Source organism: Martes martes, assembly GCF_963455335.1.
Source record: "Martes martes genome assembly, chromosome: 1".
Lineage (NCBI taxonomy): Eukaryota > Metazoa > Chordata > Mammalia > Carnivora > Mustelidae > Martes > Martes martes.
In genome coordinates, this window is record NC_137888.1 from 135,955,896 (window position 1) to 135,978,707 (window position 22,812).

A 22,812-nucleotide genomic window follows, 5' to 3' on the forward strand; every position below is an offset into this window, starting at 1 on the left:
TCTGTCCCTCCGCACTCATGCTCTCTCTCTAAAAATAATAATAATTAAACATTTAAAAAAAAAAACACAAACCAAACCAAAACAAAGATCAGAAAACAAAAATAGGGAAGAGAACAATGGCAACAAAATAGTTAACAAATACAGTAGCTATTAATCTAACTATATAAATAATCACTGTGAACATTAATAGTATGACACACCAACTAAAAGACAGAAATTGTTAGAGTGGACTAAAAACTAAAACCCACGTATATAATGACTAGAAAAAAAAACCACATTAAATATAAAGACATATAAGATTAAATATAAATGGATAGAGAAAAATATACCATGCTACCAATAATCAAAAGAAAAGAGGATGAGATATATTATTTCAGACACAGCAATTTTAGACCAAGGAAGGTTATCAGGAACAAAGAGAGGCATTACATCATTACATAATGATAAATGGGTCAATTATACAAGAAAAAGTAATAGTCTTAATGGGTGTGTACCTAACAGAGCAATCAAAATAAATTAGACATAAACGGATAGTTTACGTATAGTTCTATCCCATAAACGGATAGAACTACAAGGAGAAATAGATGAATCCACTAAGATAGTTGGGGACTTCAACACCTCTCTATCAGAAATAAACAGATCCAGTAAGCAGAAAATTATTAGGTCATGGTTGAACTAAGCAAAACCATCAATCAACTGAATATGATGAATATCTATAGACTAATTGTAGCACTATGCATTTTCTCTTCAAGTTCATATGGAACATTCACCAAGAAAGACCACATTCTGGGTCATAAAACATACTTTCACAAATTTAAAAGAATAGAAATCATAAAATGTCTACTCCCAGACTACAGTGGAATTAAACTAGAAATCAATAGCAGAAAAAGAGCCATTAAATTACAAAATACTTGGGGAGTAAACATCACACTTACGTATAACAGAGAAGTCAAAGAATAACTCTTTAGTGAAGCTGAAAAATGTATTGAAGTAAATGAATATGAAAATACAATGTACCAGAATTTATAGGATGCACTGATAGGAGTGCTTAGAAGGAAATTTATAGCACTGAATGTATATATTAGAAAAGAAGAAAGAACATTAGTCATCCTAAGTTTCCACCTATTATCTTTCAATAATCACTCTCAATGTGAATGGCCTAGATGCTCCCATGAAAAGGCACAGGGTTGCAGACTGGATAAAATGACGGGACCTGTCCATATGCTGTCTACAAGAGACACATTTGTTTTTGTTTTTGTTTTTAAAGATTTTTTATTTTTTATTTGACAGAGATCACAAGCAGGCAGAGAGGCAGGCAGAGAGAGAGAGAGGGAAGCAGGCTCCCCACTGAGCAGAGAGCCCAATGCAGGGCTTGATCCCAGGACCCCGGGATCATGATCTGAGCCAAAGGCAGAGGCTTTAACCCACTGAGGCACCCAGGCGCCCTGTACAAGAGACACATTTTGAATCTAAAGATACACCCAGACTGAAAAGGAAGGGATGGAAAACCATCTTTCATGCAAATGAGTCTCAAAAGAAAAATGGGATAGTGATTCTCATATCAGATAAACTAGATTTTAAGCTAAAGACTGTAGTCAGAGATATAGAAGGACACTACATCATCCTTAAAGGGTCTATCCACCAAGAAGATCTAACAATTGTAAATATTTATGTCCCCAACATGGGAGCAGCCAACTACATAAGCCAACTGTTAAAGAGTCACACTGATAAGAATACATTAATTATAGGATATCTGAACACACCACTCACAGAAATAGACAGATCATCTAAGCAGAAATTCAACAAAGAAACAAGAGCTTTGAATGACACTTTGGACCAGATGGACCTCACAGATATATACAGAACATTCCACCCTAAAACAACAGAATACTCATTCTTCTCAAGCGCACATAAGAGCTTTCTCCAGAATAGACCACGTACTGGGTCACAAATCAGAGCTCAACTCATACCAAAAGATTGAGATTATTCCCTGCATATTCTCAAACCACAGTGATTTGAAACTGGAGCTCAACCACAAGAAAAAGTTTTGAAGGAATTCAAACACTTGGAAGGTAAATCAAAGAAGATTTAAACAATTCATGGAAACCAATGAGAATGAAGACACATTGGTTTAAAACCTATGGGAGCTGGAACACTGAAAAGAAATCAAATCAAATAAAATGGAAAAAAAATATAAAACCTATGGGATACAGTAAAGGCGGTCCTAAGGGGGAAATACATAGCCATCCAAACCTCATTCAAAAAAACTGAAAAATCCCAAATACACCAACTCTCTTTATACCTTAAAGAACTGGAAAGTCAACAAAAATTAAGCCAACCCTATGCACAAGAAAGGAAATAAATATGATTAGAACAGAGATCAATGAGTTAGAAACTAGAGATAGAGTAGAACACATCAACAAAACTAGAAGCTGGTTCTTTGAAAGAATCAATAAGATTAAGGTAAATTGGAGGGGGAGATGATCCATGAGAGACTGTGGATTCTGAGAAACAAATTGAATATTTTCAAAGGGAGGGTAGTGAGGGAATGGGTGAGCCTCGTGGTGGGTAGTAAGAAGGGTACATATTGCATGGAGCACTGGGTGTGGTGCATAAAAAATGAATGTTGGAAAACTGAAAAAAATAAAATAAAATAAAATTAGGATGTTAAAAAAATAAATAAAATAAAATAACAATCTGTTTTAAAAAATACCATTTATATTATATTCCCCCCAACAAAAATACTTAGGTATAAATGTAACAAAATATATACAAGTTCTACATGAGGAAAACCACAAAACTCTAAAAAAACTAAATAAAGGGAAGAGATATTCAATGCTCATGGGAGGAAAACTCAATATTGTTGGAATGTCAGTTCTTTCCAACTTTCTATATATTCAATGCTATCCCAGTCAAAATCCCAGCAAGCTATTTTGTGAATGTCAACAAGCAGATTCTAAAGTTTACGACAGGGAAGTTACTCAGGATAGTTAACACAATATTGAAGAAAAAGAACAACGTTGGAGGACTCACAGTACGAGACTTTGGGATGTACTATAAAGCTATAGTAATCAAGACAGTGTGGTATTGGTGAAATAATAAATGAATAGAACAATGGAAAATAATAGAGAGCCCAGATATTGATCCATACAAACACACTTAACTGATCTTTGACAAAGGAAAAAGGCAATACAACTGACCAAATATGGTCTTTTCAACAAATGATGCTGGAATAACTGGACACTGCAAAAAAATAAATTTAGGCATAGACTGAGTACAAAAGCCCCCCAAACAGGAGCACTGATATCTGAATACAGGAAAAGATGGACATTCGAGCTCTAGAAGAGAGAGCAAATTTGCCCCTTCTGCACTTTTTTTTTTTTTTTCCTATTTGGGTCCTCAATGGATTAGATGATGCACAACCATATCAGGGAGGGCCATCTGGTATACTTAGTGCACCAATTCAAATGCTAATCTGTTCTGTAAACATCCTCACAAACACACTCAGAAATGGTTTACTAGTTATCTGGGTATCCCTTGGCCCAGTAAAGATTACACATATTATTAAGCATCAACAATCATCTACTTTATGGTATTTCACTATAACAGTCCAAACTAAGACAAAAGTACTTCTCAGCTTCCATTATTTTGTGAGCTCAACCCTCAAAACAAATCTCTTTCTTTAAATCTATGTGTATCCTATTGGCTCTATTTCTCTGGGGAATCCTGACTAATATAACTATGAAACCTTTCCCCCATATGCTCTGCTCCATAACTCATATTAATACTCACATGCCTAAATCATCCTTTTTTTAAACCCATCTGCTAACTCTTATTGTTTGTTTCTTTTGAAGAAAGACTTCTGGCTCTTACTAATGATTTTGCAATCAATCATTGATCTATGGATGTTAAAAAACATCCATAAAAATCCAACCTAGGGACATTAAAAAGATTTGAGTAAATGGAAAATTCATTTTTTTATTACATGTATTTTTAATGAAGAAAAAGAACAATGTTGGAGGACTCACAGTACCAGACTTTGGGATATACTATAAAACTATAGTAATCAAGACAGTGTGGTATTGGTGAAATAGTAAGTGAATAGAAAAATGGAAAATAATAGAGATTATTACATATATGACACCTTTTTAAAGTTCAGAGTTAAGAATACATTGCCAAATCCAATATTGCAAAGTTTTAACACTGTATTCTGCTAAGATTTTATGGCATTAACTATTATATTTAGGTCTTTGATTAATTTTAAATTAATTTTTATATATGGTATGAGGTACAGGCCCAATTTTCTTCTTTTGAACATGGCTATACAATTGTTTCAGCAACATATGTTGAAAAAACTATGTTCTTTTCACATTGAACAGCTTTCACACCCTCTTTGAAAATCAACTGACCATAGAATTGTGTTTATTTCTAGATTCCCAATTCAATCCCTGTATTGTCAATCAATATAATTGATTGTCAATTCAATCCCTGTATGTCTATTCTAATGCCAGTACTACCAGCATGATTACTGTAGATTTGTAGTAATTTTGAAATAAGGAACTAGGACTCTTCCAATTTTGTTATTCTTTGTCAAGATTGTTTTGGTTACTACACCTAGAGGAGCTGGAGAAAGAACAATGAAGAAAGCCTAAACCCAGCAGGAGAAGAGAAATCATAAAGATCAGAGCAGAAGTCAATGAAATAGAAATCAGAAAAACAATAGAACAAATCAATGAAACTAGGAGATGGTTCTTTGAAAGAATTAATAAGATTGATAAACCCCTGGCCAGATTTATCAAAAAGAAAAAAGAAAGGACCCGAATAAATAAAATTGTGAATGAAAGAGGAGAGATCACAACCAACACCAAAGAAATACAACAATTATAAGAACATATTATGAGCAACTATACGCCAGCAAATTTGACAATCTGGAAGAAATGGATGCATTCCTAGAGACATATAAACTACCACAACTGAACCAGGATGAAATAGAAAATCTGAACAGACCCATACCCAGTAAGGAGACTGAAGTAGTCATCAAAAGTCTCCCAACACGGGTGCCTGGGTGGCTCAGTGGATTAAAGCCTCTGCCTTCGGCTCAGGTCATGATCCCAGGGTCTCTGGATCAAGCCCCACATTGGGCTCTCTGCTCAGCAGGGAGCCTGCTTCCTCCATCTCTGCCTGCTTCTCTTCCTACTTGTGCTCTCTGTCTGTCAAATAAATAAATAAAATCTTAAAAAAAAAAAAATCTCCCAACAAACAAGAGCCCTGGGCCAGACGGCTTCCCAGGGGAATTCAAACATTTAAGGAAGAATTAATTCCTATTCTCCTGAAACTGCTCCAAGAAATAGAAATGGAAGGAAAACTTCCAAACTCATTCTATGAGGCCAGTATTACCTTTATCCCAAAACCAAAGATCCTATCAAAAAAGAGAATTACAGACCAATATCCTTGATGAACACAGATGCAAAAATTCTCACCAAAATACTAGCCAATAGGATCCAACAGTACATTAAAAGGATTACTCACCACGACCAAGTGGGATTTATTCCAGGGCTGCAAGGTTGGTTCAACATCCCCAAATCAATCAATGTGATATGATACATTAATAAAGAAAGAACAAGAACCATATGATATTCTCAATAGATGCTGAAAAAGCATTTGACAAAGTACAACATCCTTTCTTGATCAAAACTTTTCAAAGTATAGGGATAGAGGGTACGTACCTCAATATCATCAAAGCCATCTATGAAAAACATACCGCAAATATTCTCAATGGAGAAGAACTGAGAGCTTTTCCACTAAGGTCAGGAACATGGCAGGGATGTCCATTATCACCACTGCTATTCAACATAGTACTAGAAGTCCTGGCCTCAGCAATCAGACAAAAGAAATTAAAGGCATCCAAATCAGCAAAAAGGAAGTCAAACTCTCACTCTTTCTAGATGATATGATAGTTTATGTGGAAAACCCAAAAGACTCCACTCCAAATCTGCAAGAACTTGTACAGGAATTCAGTAATGTGTCAGGATATAAAATCAATGCTCAGAAATCAGTTGCATTTCTATACATCAACATACAAGACAGAAGAAAGAGAAATTAAGGAGTCAATCCCATTTATAATTGCACTCAAAACCATAAGGTTAGGAATAAACCTAAACAAAGAGACAAAGAACTGTATTCAGAAAACTATAAAGTACCCATGAAAGAAATTGAGGAAGACACAAAGAAATGGGAAAATGTTCCATGCTCATGGATTGGAAGAACAAATATTTGTGAAATATTGTGAAAATGTCTATGCTACCTAAAGTAGTCTACACATTTAATGCAATCCCTATCAAAACACCATCATTTTTTTTCAAAGAAATGGAACAAATAATCCTAAAATCTATATGGAAACAGAAAAGACCCCAAATAGCCAGAGGAATGTTGAAAAAGAAACCCAAAGTTGGTGGCATCACAATTCCAGACTTCAAGCTCTATTACAAGCTGTCATCATCCAGACAGTATGGTACTGACACAAAAACAGACACATATATCAATGGAACAGAATAGAGAGCCCAGAAATAGACCTTCAACACTATGGTCAACTAATATTTGACAAAGCAGGAAAGAATGTCCAATGGAAAAAAGACAGTCTCTTCAACAAATGGTGTTGGGAAAATTGGACAGCCACATGCAGAAAAATGAAACTGGACCATTTCCTTACGCCCCACACGAAAATAGACTCAAAATGGATGAAAGACCTCAATGTGAGAAAGGAATCCATCAAAATCCTTGAGGAGAACACAGGCAACAACCTCTTCGACCTCAGCCACAGCAACTTCTTCCTAGAAACATTGTCAAAGGCAAGGGGAGCAAGGGCAAAAATGAACTATTAGGACTTCATCAAGATTAAACGCTTTTGCACAGCAAAGGAAACAGTCAACAAAACCAAAAGACAACTGACAGAATGGGAGAAGATATTTGCAAATGACATATCAGATAAAGGGCTAATCCAAAATCTATAAAGAATTTATCAAACTCAACACCCAAAGAACAAATAATCCAATCAAGAAATGGGCAGAGGACATGAACACACATTTCTGCAAAGACATCATCCAGATGGCCAACAGACACATGAAAAAGTGCTCCACATCACTCGGCATCAGGGAAATACAAATCAAAACCACAATGAGATACAACCTTACGCCAGTCAGAATGGCTTAAGTTAACAAGTCAGGAAACGAAAGATGCTGGCAAGGATGTGGGGAAAGGGGAACCCTCCTACACTATTGGTGGGAATGCAAGCTGGTGCAGCCATCCTGGAAAACGGCATGGAGGTTCCTCAAAAAGTTGAAAATAGAGCTACCCTACGACCCAGCAATCACACTACTGGCTATTTACCCTAAAGATACAAATGTAGTGATCCGAAGGGGCACATGCACCCAAATGTTTATAGCAGCAATGTGCATAATAGCCAAACTATGGAAAGAACCTAGATGTCCATCAACAGATGAGTGGATAAAGAAGAAGTGGTATACATATACAATGGAATACTATGCAGCCATCAAAAGAAAAGAAATCTTGCCATTTTTGACAAAGTAGATGGAACTAGAGGGTATTATGCTGAGCAAAATAAGTCAATCAAAGAAAGACAATTATCTTATGATCTCCGTGATATGAGGAAGTTGAGAGGCAAAGTGGGGGGCTTCAGGGGTAGGGAAAGAAAAAAATGAAACAAGATGGGATCGGGAGAGAGACAAACCATAAGAGACTCTTAATATCACAAAACAAACTGAGGGTTGTGGGGCGGGGAGGGAGAGGGTGGTGGGGTTATGGACATTGGGGAAGGTATGCGCTATGGTGAATGCTGTGAAGTGTGTAAACCTGGTGATTCACAGACCTGTACCCCTGAGGCTAATAATACATTATATGTTAATGTAAAAAAGAAAAAAAAGATTTTTTTTTCGTTATTTTAGGTCTGTATTGTTCAGTGTTCCCTAGAAAACAGAACCAAGAGGATGCATGTTAATCTGTTGAGAGTTGGCTCACATGATAATGGATGCTGACAAGTCCCAAGATTTGCAGGGTAAGTCAGCACACTGAAGACTCAGGAGAGCCAATGGTGTGGTTCCAGTTTGAGCCTGAAGACCTGAGGACGAGGAGAGTTGATCTATTTCCAGTATGAAGACTGGCAGGCTTGACACTCAAGGGTACATGTTTCAGTTTAAATCTGAAAGCTGGAAAAAAAGTGATATCCTAGTCTGAAGGCAAAGGAATTCCTTCTTATTTGGAGAAGGGCCTGATTTTTGTTCTATTCAGGCTTTTAACTGACTGGATGAAGCCCATTCACATTAGGGAGGGCAATCTGCTTTACTCATTGTAACAATCTGAATGTTAATCTCATCAAAAACAACTTCACAGAAACATCCAGAAGAATGTCTGACCAAGTATCTGAGCGCATCTGGCCCAGTTGACATACAAAATTAAACATCACAAGAACCCTTTTAATTCTATGAGTTTTAAGAAAACATTTCCCATTTTGGCAAAAAAAGTCAGTAAAAATTTGATAGGAATTACATTTAAGGTGTACAGCACTTCAGGGAATATTACCATTTTAGCAATACTAAATATTCTACTCCTACATGAATAGAAATGTCTTTCCATTTATTTAGGTCTTTTTAAATTTATTACAGCAATGTTTTGTACATTTCAGTATACAAATCTTACACTTCCATGGTTACATTTATCCCCATGTATTATATTATTTTTGATGATAATGTTTAGGGGTTTCTTTCAGTTGTTCATTTTTTTTGTGTAGAAATATAACTCACTTTTGTGTTAATTTGTATCTTGCAAATTTGTTAGATTTATTTATCGGGTCTGATATTTTCTGGGAGTTTTTGTGGTGATTCTTTACAATTTTCTGTAAATAAGATTGTGTCATTTGTGAATAGAGATAGTATTACTTTTTCCTTTCCAATTTGTATGCCTTTTCTTTCTCATTTCTAATTCCTCTCACTAGGACTTCTGGTACAGTTTTGATTAGAGTGGCAAAAATGGGCATTCTCATATTTTTCCCGATTGAAGGAGAAAGTTTCAGTCTTCACCATAGAGTATGGTGGTAGCTCTGATGGTATTTTAATAAGTGCCCTACACTATTTTGTGACCTTTTCCTTTTCTTCCTAGTTTGTTGAATAGTGTTTTTTTTTTTCAAACTCCAGATGCATTTTTAATTTTAATAGTCACTAGGCAATAATTAAGATACACATTTAGAATTAACAATTAAAGTTTATAATTGAAGTCAAATGAGTCTGAGTAGATCTTTCTTGAAATTGCTTTTTTTTTACATTTTTAAATTATTTTTATTAACATATAATGTATTATTTGCCCCAGGGGTACAGGTCTGTGAGTTGTCAGGCTTACATACTTCACAGCACTCACCATATCACATACCCTCCCTAATGTCCATAACCCAACCACCCTGTCCATACCCCCTTACCCCCAGCAACCCTCAGTTTGTTTTGTGAGATTAAGAGTCTCTTATAGTTTTTATTATGAAAGTGTGTCACATTTTGCCAAATGTTTTTTCTGTATCAGTTGAGATTTTTTTATTATGCTAATATGGTATAGTATATTAACTGACTTTCAATGTGTGGAACTACCCTTAGAGTTCTAGGATAAATCCCATGTGATCATTACATATAATTCTTTCAATGTGCTGTGAAACTCAGTTTGCTAGTATTTTGTTGAGGACTTTTGCATCTCTATTCATATGAGTTATTGGTCTGTAGTTTTGCTGTAATGTTTTTGTCTGGCTCAGGTAACAGAGTAATGCTAGCTTCATAGAACAAGATAGGAAATGTTCTATTTTTTTGGGCGGGGTGGAGGAGGGAGTCTGAGAAAAGGTAGTGTTAATTCTTCTTTAAATATTTGGTAGATGGCGGGGTTATGGACATTGTGGAGGGTATGTGATATGGTGAGGGCTGTGAAGTGTGTAAACCTGGAGATTCACAGACCTGTACCCCTGGGGATAAAAATACATTATATGTTTATAAAAAAATAAAAAATTAAAAAAAAGATTTTCAATTAAAAAAATAAATAAATATTTGGTAGAATATTGGTTGAGTATTTGGTAGAATATCTGGGCTTGGACATTTCTTTGTTGGCATATTTTTGATTACCGATTTAATCTCCTTTCTAGTTATGGGTCTACTTAGATTTTAAGTCAGCTTTATAGTTTTTCTGCTCCTAGGAATTTGTCCATGAAGGTTATCTAATTTTGCTGTCCTATAATTTTGCATAGTTTTCTCTAATAATCCTTTTTATTTCTGTAAAGTCGTTAGTAACGTTCCCAGATTCATTTCTGATTTTAATAGTATTAGTTTCCTTTATTACTTGGCTAGCTAAAGGTTTGCCCATTTTGCTGATCTTTTCAAACAACAAACTTTTGGTTTGATCAATTTTCATTATTTTTTCTATTCTTCATTTATTCCACTTCAGATTATTATTTCCTTCTTTCTGCTAATTTTGTGTTTCATTTTTTATACTCTTTCTAGTTACAGCAAAAAGTTAGGCAATTGATGTGAGAGTACTTACAGCTATAACCTTCTATCAGAGTAATGCTTTCTCTGAATTCTGCAAAGTTGTGTTTTTTTCTCAAAGCATTTTCTGTTTTCTTTGACCTATGGGTTGTTTAAAAGTGGACTGTTTGCTTTCCACATATTTATGAATTTTCTAGTTTTCCTTGTTATCGATTTTTAGTTTCACTAAGTGTGAGGACACACTTTTTTATAATTTAGATCTTTTAATTTTATTGAGACTTTTGAAGCTTAACATGTGTTCTAGCATGGAGAATTTTTATGTGCACTTGAAAAGAACATGTATCCTGGGTTTATTTTGTTGTTGTTTTGGTTCTCATATAGCTTCTATTCCCTCCAGACATTTTTCTCTATTATTAACACCCTGCATTAGTATAGTACATTCATTACAATTGATGAACCAATATTGGCAAATTATTAACTAAATCCTATAGTTTACATTAATTTTCATTTTTTTGTACAGGTCTGTAGGTTTTAACTAATGAATAATTTCATGTATCTACCATTATAGTATTATACAGGATAGTTGCATTGCCCTAAAAATCTCCTGTGCCCTACCTACACATCCCTGGCCCCTTTCTGTGAACTTCTGGCAACCACTGATCTTTTTACTGTTTCTAGGGTTGGTCTTTTACAGAATGCTGGAAATCATACAGTATGTAGCTTTCTCAGACTATCTTTTCTCACTTCACAATAATTCCAGGTTCTTTCATGTTGTTTCATAGGAAAATGTTCAAGTGCCTCTCCATTTCTACTGATGCATTCAATGATTTTTGAAAAATGTATCTATATGACATCACATTGCTTGATTTTTGGTATTATCAGCCTTACCGCAATTCTCAGTCAAGTCCTTCCTAACCATCAATTTTTAGGTACTATTTTATTCAATCAACTAATATGCACTGAGAAATTTAAAATCCATAGACATAATTGCCCATAGGTTAAATTACATCTATCTGAATTTGTTTGCATGATTGTCTAGGTCCATAAAATTATTTAGGAAGCTTGTCTTGTTATTGTTTCCTGACAAAATTTAAATAAAATGAAAGTTACTTGTCACTGCAAATTTGATAGAACACATTCATTAAACTAGTAGGGTAAGGTAGATATTGACTATGGAAAAATTTCTGAGCAGCATTTCAATTTTAAGGGTTATTTTTCCATATAACATTCTATTTCTTTTTTGCACAATCTTAGCATTTTTTACTTTTACATTAATATATACAATTCTACATTTTAAGTTTATTTTTAATATTCTATAACATTTTTATACCACGTAATTTATAGCAATACTTCTTTCTGCATGCTCACAGCATTTTCGTTTTTTATTTTTCTGAAAATTGTCAAAAGTGTTCATGGTATTACAAGACTCTTCAAAGATCTGATTTTTTTTGTGTCCTTAATGTTAAGTTTTAGATTCCTGTATCTTTTTAAAATCTTTATTACTGTTATTTTTATTACATCTTGTTTGTATTGTAATTTTTATAGATTTTAGAGCTAAAGAATGAGCTTAAACATAAATGCATCTGTAGTTATAAATGTTTATCTTATTGCCAAAATGTGAAGCTGTACGCTAGCACTAATGACACTCAATGATTTCATTAATACCCAAATCTACATAGTTCATAGTTTTTCATGTGTATTTATCTTTATACCTAGGGGTGTTTTACTATTTAAATATGTGTCTGTTTTGCTATGCTATACTTAACATTTTTCACATCTTATCAATTTTGTATTACTATTATATTGTATGTTCATTCTTCATAGTGTCTATGAAGTTATGTTGGAATATATTAACACATTTGTACAGTTTAGCTTGTGGCATATTATCCTGTTTCATAAGTAGTAGGAAAAAAATTGTATTCTGAATTTGTACAGCTTAATGTTCAATAAACACACAAATACACACAAGAAGTCAAGCATAATCATTACATAATCAAATATTCTATGTATTTAACTTATTTTTTGATTACTTGATCTGTTTAACTTTACTGAAAACTGCATCCTACAGGTATATCTTAGAGAACACAAATTTAACAGTTACATTTAAATTTCTCTCTATGGTTTCTTAGTTGTTTTATATATTCTACACTTTACAGAGAAACTATGTTTCTATCCCTTAAATTCTATTTTGTCAGATATCATTTTTAAAAATTTTTGCTCCATATTTACCTGATTAAACTTCTCTTGCCTTTATTTGCAGTATTTTATAGCACTTTCTTTTAAGTAAATCTCTTATAAATAACATATTCCAGGATTTTATTTTTCATTGTAATCTATAATTTTATATATTTTATATGAAGATGACCCATTTTTGAGATTTTATGTTTGAAGTTATTTCTGCTTTTGTTTCTACTTCTCTATTTTCAACTCTTTGCTATTCTTTTGTTTTATTATCTTGTCTTCTACCAACTAATTTCTTGATTTTTAAATTTCTTGCAATGTTTGTATTTTCTAGTGGTTACATCTTATTGTTTTGAACACATCACATTTATTTTTAATATCTAAATCTTAGATTTGCTTTCCCATAACCTCAATAAGATAAAAATCTTAAAATTCTCTCACTTTTCCGTACTCTTGCCTTTTTCCTTATCACATGCAACTATCACAAATTAATTCCAGAGGTTTGTCATAACTTAAGGTTTTTGCCAAGTTCTTTAGTTTATCCAACCTCCTATATCCTCAATTTTTTAAATTTTATAACATCTTTATAATTCACATAACTTACATATTAACATACACTTTTTTTATATTCACAGAGTTGAACAGCCATCATCACAATCAATTTAGCAGATTTTTATCCTTCTCAAAAGAAAACCTATATTCATTAGCAATCATTCCTCACTTCTCTCCAACTATTCCCTTCAGGCCTAGGCAACTACTAATCTACTTTCTTTCTCTGCAGATTTATATATGCCGGATTTTTCATAGAAATGGAATTATACAGCCTGCATTCTTTTGTGTTTGGCTTGTTTCACAGTATATTTTAAAGGTTCATCTAGGTACTAGCATGTATCACTATTTGAAGTTTTATGGTTGAATAACATTCCATTGTGTGGCTATCTGGATATTTCACATTTTATTTATCCATTCACCCATCCTTAAAGTAGAACTGCTAGGTCATATGATAACTCATGTTAACCTTTTAAAGAACAGCCCAACTGTTTTCCAAGTAGGCTACACCACTTCACATTCTCATCAGCAATGCATGAGGATTCCAATTTCTCAACATCTTCAACACTTGTTATTTTCTGTATTTTTACCATAGACATTTCAGTGAGTATCAGGTGGTAGCTCAAAACTACAATGAGTTATCACCTCGCACCTGTCAAAATGGCTAAAATTAACAACACAGGAAACAACAGGTATTGCGTAGGATATAGAGAAAGGAGAACCCTCTTATGTTGTTGGGGGGAATGCAAACTGGTGCAGCCACTCTGGAAAACAGTATGGAGGTTCCTCAAAAAGTTAAAAATAGAACTACCCTATGATCCAGCAATTGAACTACTAGGTATTTAACCAAAGGATACAAAATAATGATTCAAAGAGATGCATGCACCCTGATGTTTATAGCATCATTATCAACAATACCCAAATTACGGAATGAGCCCAAATATTCATAGTGGTTTTGCTTTATATTTCCCTAATGACTTATGATGTACTTACATATTCTAGATACAAGCCTATTATCATATATATAATTTGCAAATATTTTCTCCCATTGTGTGAAATGTCTCTTGATGGTATCCTTGGAAGGATAAACATTTTTAATTTTAATGAAGTTTATATGTTTTGTCTTTTGTATTTTTGAAATCATATCTAAGAAACTATTGTTTAATGTAAGGACATTAATATTTATCCCTGTTTTAAGAGCTTTCTAGTCTTAACTCATACATTTATGTATTGAACTATTTTGGGTTAAATTTTATTTAAGGTGGGCTAGTTCAGTTTCATTCCTTTGCATGTGGTTCTCCAAATGTCCCAACACCACACATTAAAAAAATTATTATTTACCCACCAAATAATCTTGACACTCTGCTTAAAATTAACTGACCACAGATATATGGGGTTTTTTCTTAAGTTTCAGTTCTACCCCACTGATCTATATGCCTATATGTATGCCAGTACCACACAATCTTGTTTACTTCAGTTTTGTAGTAACTTTTGAAATGAAGTGAATACTACAACTTTTTCTTCTTTTTTAGGACAGTTTTGGCTATTTGCCTTGAATTTCCTTATGAATTTCTATATGAATATTAGGAATAGTTTGTCCATTTCTTCAAGGAAACCTGATAAGATGTTGGGAGATTGATCTATAAGTTCAAAGCAACATGTAGAATATTGATATTTTAATAATATTAAGTTTTTCATTTCATGAACAAAGTATGTCTTTCCATTTATTTAGGTCTTCTTTAAATTTTCCAGTAATGCTTTGTAGTTTTCAGTGTATAAGGTTTGTACTTTTTTTCCTTCAATTTAATCATCAGTATTTCCTATCTTTATTATAAATATAATTGTTTTATTAATTTGATTTTATATTGTTCAGTATAAATATATTGAAATATTATTCATATTTGAAATTGGTCTTATAAACTAAAAAGCTGATATGTTCATTTATTACTTTAAATAGTTTTTAAGTGGATTCTTCTGGAATATACACACACACACACTCACACACATATAATATTCACAAATATAGATAGATTTACTTTTCTCTTTCTAGTATGAATTTTTTTTTTTTTTAAGATTTATTCATTTGAGAAAGAGAGACAAAGCTAGCTTGGGAGGTGTAGGGAGAAGCAGAGGGACAGGGAGAAAACACTCTCAAGCAGACTCCCCACTGAGTGTAGAGCCCAACACGGGGCTTGATCTCACAACCCTGAGATCATAGCATGAGTGCAAATTCAGAGTCAGATGCTAACCCAGTCACCCAAACACACCAAGTATGAATGATTTTTAAGTGAACTTTTCATGTAATTGCCTTGGCTAACTCAAGTATGATGTTGAAAGAAAATGGTGAGAGCAAACATTCTAGTCTTGTTCCTGATCACAAGGTGACTATATTCTTTCACAAATAGGTATAACTAAAGGTTCTTTATAGGTGCCTTTTATCAGATTGAGGAATTTTCCTTTCTTTGAAGTTTAAAAGTTTTCGTTTTTGACTATGTTTATAATGTAAAGTTGCTTCTGTCAGTTTTTTTCTGGATCTATTGAGATGATTATATGTTTGGGGTCCTTCATTATATTACTAGAGATGATAACCAATCTTGCATGACCACTTGGTCATGGCATATAATTATTTTTAAATGGTGCTGAATTTGCTTACTCTAGTATTTTGTTATTTTTTTGATCCTATCTTCACAAAGATATTGGTCTCCAATTTTCTTGTCTAGTGACGGATTTTTCTCATTTTTGTATCAGGGAATACTGGCCTCGGAATGCAGTGCTCAATGTACCTTCCTCTTATATTTTTAGGAAAAGTATTAGAAGAATTGGTATTCAATTTTCATTCAATAATCCAAAGTCACCAGTAAAGCCACCTTGGCCTGAACTTTATGATTGTTTTTTTAAAATTATTATTACCAATTCAAGTTTTTTTAATGACTTGTTCAGGTCTTCTGTTTCTTCTTGATTCAGTTTCTATAGTTTATATTTTTCTAGGAATTTGTCCATTATGGCTATTTACTTTATTACCACAGATCATTAATATTTCTTTGTAATCTTTTGATATTTTAAATTCAATAGTAATGCCTCTTACTTTTCTTATTTTAATAATTTTAATCTCTTTTTGGTTTTGTCAGTCTATCTAAAATTTGTCAATTGTTGAACCAATTTTTGAGTTTTTTTCTTTATTGTTTTTCTATTTTAGATCTCAATTTCATTCTAAAATTTCATTTCTTTGAAGTGATGTTAACTTTTCTTTCTTTCGGTTTAGTAAGTAGGATGGATCATTTTACTGTCATCTATTCTCCTCCCTAGCTATGCATCTTACAGTTCAGTGTTAGACCTGTGAACAGATGTCAGGAATGACAATGTGTTTAGCAGGGCTCTTCATCTCTATCCCTGATCTTTGTTAAGCTATCTGCCCAATTTGGTATCACACCTAGCCACTAATGGCCAGCTAATTGCTTTATTGTTTTTGACAATGTTCCGAGGTAGAAGTTGTTTCATACTCTGATCCAATTAAACAAAGGCCTATCTGTAAAGGAAGTTTGACTGAGCTTATGTAATGGTAGATCCCATATGCTATCTACTATGAACCACTGAAAGTCATCCTTTGTTCATTAGATGCTTACAATTTTCCAGTTAGCTCTGTTATTCAGTTTTTGGTATAATTCATTTTTTAAAAAGATTTTATTTATTTGACAGAGATCACAAGTAGGCAGAGACGCAGGTAGAGAGAGAGAGGAGGAAGCAGGCTCTCTGCTGAGCAGAGAGCCCGATGCAGGGCTTGATCCCAGGACCCTGGCATCATGACCTGAGCCAAAGGCAGAGGCTTTAACCCACTGAGCCACCCAGGCTCCCTGGTGTAATTCATTTTTTAAAATGGAGAAACTATATAGCTAGACAATATCACAAGACAATGCCAGAGTTTGTTGGCTTAATATTTCTTAAATGTCTTTTCTTGAATGATAAAATCTGTAAATGTACCATTTTCAAGCCAAGTTAAATATGTAAAAAGTATCAAAATATTTGCTTTTGTTTATACTGAAATTTTCCTTAAGTTTTGGATTAAATATTGCCAAGCTTAAAAAGAACTTTACTAGATCAGTGTTATAAATTATTCATGCTGCTTCATAAGAACACTCATAGTAAATGCTATATTTGGTTATTTTAAGTCCCCATAGTATGGGAGTTACTAATAAGGCATGCTTTACTTAAGTTGTGATGCTTAATTTAGTAATCTTCCCAAGCGTAAGTTGATTTGGACATTACATGCCCTTTGAAAACTCTAAATTATATTCCTAAGTGTAGAACTTAGGTGGGTAGAGATACATAAGTACATATACATAGGTATATACATAGGTACATAAAGAAATATGTGGGATGGAAGAAATGAAATCAAGCTCTTGAATTGCTTTAATTGTTCAGATAATTATATAATGTGTATGTTATTGTGTGGGTTGGTATTTGCATGCATAAAAAGAAGGGGAAAATCTTAAATATTATCCATCTCAATGTGTATCTGTAGAATGTTGAGATAAAATATAAAAGTAAAGCCGAAACAGCAAATCTTTTCCAGAGACTAATAAGCAGTAACTGTTTTGACTAATATCTGAATGTTACCTTCATCCCTTCAATGACCCCTTCCAGATGTTGAGAGATAATTGAGGATATATTTCTTCTCACTTTTACCCCCATAAAATGCATACCAAATCCATGTCCAAATCCCAGTCATTGCCACATGCAGAAAAATCTTTATACTTTTATTATTTTTTTCATATACCACTATAGTGCAACTCACCATTATCTCCTCTTGGATTTATGCAATATCTTCTAACTGCTCCTCATATCTCATCATTTTTAATTCTGCCCTTCACCAAAATGTTCTCCACACAGAAGATAATATATTTTAAAATAACAAATCTAATGATGAGAACCATCAATAATGTTTAAACCCTTCAATGGCATTTTATTGGGGATAAAATTTCTTATCTTCATTCTGCTCTACAAGGGTCTGTATGATCTGGACTCTGTTTCTCCAGCTTCATCTTGCCCACTTTTCTCACCAAGATATTTACCACCTTAGAACTCTTGTCCTTATTAGCCTCAATGCAAGAGGGTTCTCTTCTCCATTATTTATCTAACTCCTCCTCACTTGATTTAGATTACATTCCCCTCCTCAAGGAAGCGTCTGTGATTCTAACCTATACCTGATACCTTTTTCACAATCTCATTGTACTTCTTGTCACAATTTACAATAGCATTTTTATGTGATACTTAATATTACAGTTCTAGAATCTCAATCTTGCTTAACCCCTCTCCCCAAACCTTTCAAAACACATTCACACCAATCTAGGGGCATATTTCCAGAAACCTGTATTTGTGTTTACAGAACTCCTAAATTGTTAGGATATGTCCACATGTGAGATTTAGAAAGTAACAGAAGGAAGTTTCCATCTGCCTCAGGCTGGGTACTTAACCCCAAAGGTTCTGATATTAATGGAGCTGAGTTTCCTCCATCTCATTAGTTGAGTATGATGTATTGCTTCATCATATTACTCAGTACAGGTAATAGAATATAATCACTTGTAAGAAAGCTGTTGAGGACATTGCTCTAGCAAAAATCCATGGTCCACTATCCTAGCATTTCCTAGGGCTTTTCTCATCTTCAATATCTTTTCCTAAAATCAGATACCTAGAGTGACATCACTAAGATGGAGACCTAAGTTGTTCCTGACCTTTCTTTCCCTCACAAGAAAAACAATTAACTATTCATGAACAAGACACCATTGAGAGGATTCCAGAACACAGGGGTGAAGCTGAAGGACTCCCCTGCACCACAGAGACCAAGACAGACTGCATTAGAAAGATAAAAGGAGTGGCTGCATATGGACCACATTGCCTCTCCTCCCAGGCCTGTGCAGTACCATGCAGACATTTGTTTTCCCCAGTGGGAAAGCAGAGTCTGGCCAGGGGACAATCAGACCTTCCAGCACTGGGGTTTCTTTTTGGGAGCCCATGCTTTGGTCTCACCTGCTGGGGATTACAGGGGAATCTGTAAGACCCAGCTACTGAGAATCTGACTGTGACAGACCAGGGGAGAGGTACTTGCAACAATGAGCGCATGGATATTGGCAGACTGAGCTCATACCTGTAGGACCCAAGTAATAATCCCAATCAAAAGTTTTGCTCACCTGCAGACAAAGTTGGGGAGCAGGGAGCATGCTCTAACTGGGAAATCAATAGGGTGCAGACATGCCTGATTCAGGTCCTCGAACAGAATCTGGTTTGCCTACACCAAAGCAGAGAGCTGAGGTACAGTCCTATGTGCTGGTGGGGCCTGGTAGGACTACCTGGAAGCAGTGTAGCCTAGCAGCACTTAAGCTGAGAGATAGGTAGGCAGAGCTGATCACCACCAGAGCAAAACCAGTACCAGGCAGGGGTAAGCCCAGACAGGGGGACTGATTCATCCCAAGATGGAGGGTTCTGCCTCCTGGGCTCTATCTGACCGAAACTATTGGCAAGAAGACCTAGAAGCTATTCTTCCATCTAACCAGAAAGTCTGTTTAAGAACTCTAACAAGACAGAGCTGTTAGCCCTTAAAATAAAGTCAGTACTGGGTTTGGAGTATTCTTCTGATATGCCTGGACATTGGGAGTAATTCACAGCTAGGGATATGGGTGGCTCCCAGACCACTGTGACCAGAAGGTCTACTTGGGAAAAACTGGGAGAGGCTTTAAGTGGCCCCTCCCTATCCAGCTCAGGCACGTGAATGGAGACATAGTTCTAGCTGCTGTGAAGAGTGTCTTCCAGTCCCACCTGACCAGAAGGGCTGGTGAGAACATGTGGAAGCTGCATATACTAGCAACACTCTAGCTGAGATGCACAGTCAGAGCTGGCAGTGTGCAGTGGAAAGTTATTGGCCCTGTTCAGAATGAAATTTGAGGCATTAGTTGGTTTGTGTCAAGACAACAAATGAAGAGCTTTACCATCTTTAGAGCTCCTCCCACTTTGTTCAGGCAGGGAAACTAATTCATAGTCCACTCATTGCTGAATACAACTTTCAGCCTCACTGACTAGGACAGAGCACATAGGAAGACGCACAGCCCATGCAAAAGCCCTCCTTATAGTGGCACTTGGAAAGAAAACACAGCTCATAACTTTCCCCATTTGCACAGCAAAATTGTTGGTCTCACCTAACCAAGGAATTCAGTGCATATTCTCCCAACTCAGGTTCCCAAGCATGATCTTTACAGACCTTTGACACTGTCCTGCTGTCCCACCAGGGCAGAAAAATGGATTCTTCGCCCCATCTACTACTGAATATATAATTACCCTTGGATAATGTAGGAGATAGGTGTGCCATTCTCCCATACACTTGAAAATCTGTGTATAACTTTTGACTCCCCAGAACCTTAACTACTAATAGCCTACTGTTGAGTGAAAGTCTTACTGATAAGTCAATTAGCACATATTTTATATGGTATATTATATACTATATTCTTACAATAAAGTTAGCTAGAGAAAAGAAAATGTTATTAAGAAAGTCATAAGGAAGAGAAAATACATTTATAGTTCTATATTTATCAAAAATAATCCACATATAAGTAGGTTTGTGCAGTTCAAACTCATGTGGTTAAAAGGACACCTGTAGCACCCAGACCTGATGATCTATAGCTTGGCCAGAAAATCCAAGCAACTGCATAGCACAGCCTCTCACTTGGGTAGAAAACTGAGCCAACAGTCCTATCCAATAAGAGAATAGCCTGAATAGAGCTATATTGAGACACACTATAATTAAATTATCAAAGTCAAGGAATTTTAAAAGCAGCAAGATGAAGGAAGTTGCATACAAAGAAATTCCCATATGACTATACACAGATTTCTCAACAAACTTTTCAAGCTAGTAGATAATGTGATGACATATTTAATATATTAAAAACAAACAAAACAAAAACAAAACCCTGGCAATCCAGAATTCTATGCCCAGAAAACCTGCCCTTCAGAAATGAAGTAGGGATAAAGATTTTCCCCTGCAAAAAACAAAAGCTGAGGGAGTTCATTACCACTAGATCTGTCTATGCTAAAGGGAGTTTTTTTAAGTGAAAGTAAAAGATTAATTATCATAAAAACACTAATTATCATAAAAACATTAAAAAGTAACACTAAAAAAACCACTAGTAATGGTAAACATAATACCAATGTTAGAATATATAATATGGAGTGATGGCTCATAATTCATTAACTCTAGTTTAAAAGCTTTAAACAATAAATGTATTAGAAATAATCTTAGGGGCACCTGGGTGGCTCAGTGGGTTAAAGCCTCTGCCTTCGGCTCAGGTCATGATCCCAGGGTCCTGGGATCGAGCCCCGCATCGGGCTCTCTGCTCAGCAGGGAGCCTGCTTCTCCCTCTCTCTCTGCCTGCCTCTCTGCCTACTCGTGATCTCTGTCTGTGAAATAAATAAATAAAATCTTTAAAAAAAAAAAAAAAAAAAAAAGAAATAATCTTAAATACAAAAATCTGTTATTAGTTACACAATATAAAAAATATATAAATTTTAATAGCAATAACCTAAAATATGAGAGGGAGGAGAAAAAGTATAAAGTTTAGGAATTCTCTTAGAGTCAAGTTGTTATCAGCTTAAATAGGGTGTTATAATTTTACAATATTTTATGTAAGCCTCATAATAAAACAAGGAAAAACCTATACTAGTTACAAAAAGAACATGACGAAGTCAAAGAATATTGGCATCAAAAGACATCAAAACAGGATTAAAAAAAAAAAATCAGGATAAGAAACAAAGAACAACAGGTCCACAGAACAACCAGAAAACAATGTGCAAAATGGCCATAGTAAGTCCTTACCTATGAATAATTACTTTAAACAGATTAAATTCTCATATCAAAATATACAGAATGGCTGAATGGATTTTAAAACATACAACAATATCCAGTGACATACTGTCTATAAGAGATTGTTTAGCCTCAGAGACACATAGACTGAGAGTGATTAAAAAAAGTCATTTTCAAACAAATAATAACAACAAAACAAAAACAGAGGTAGCTGTACTTAGACAAAGCAGACCATCAACTAAAAATGGTAAAAAGAGATAAAGAAGGTCATTATATAATGATAAAATATCAATTCATAAAGAAAATATAATAATTGTAAATATTTATGTGCCAAACATTGCAGCATCTAGATATATGAAGGAAAAAAATAACAGATCTAAAAGGAGATATACACAATTATATGATAGTTGGGGACTTTAATATCCTACTCTCAACAATGAATAAATCATCCAGAGAATAAAGGAACTGCAGATTTGAACAACACTACAGAACAAAATGGACCTAACAGACATATACATAATATTCTATCCAGCAATAGCAGAATATACATTTTTCTTAAATGTACCTGAAACATTTCCTAAAATAGACCATACTTTAGGTGTCAAAACAAGTCTTGGCAAATTCAACAACTGAAAGCATACCCAGTATGCTTTCTAATATGTGACTAGAAATGATGTGACTAGAAATCACGGCATGAGGAAAACTGGAAAA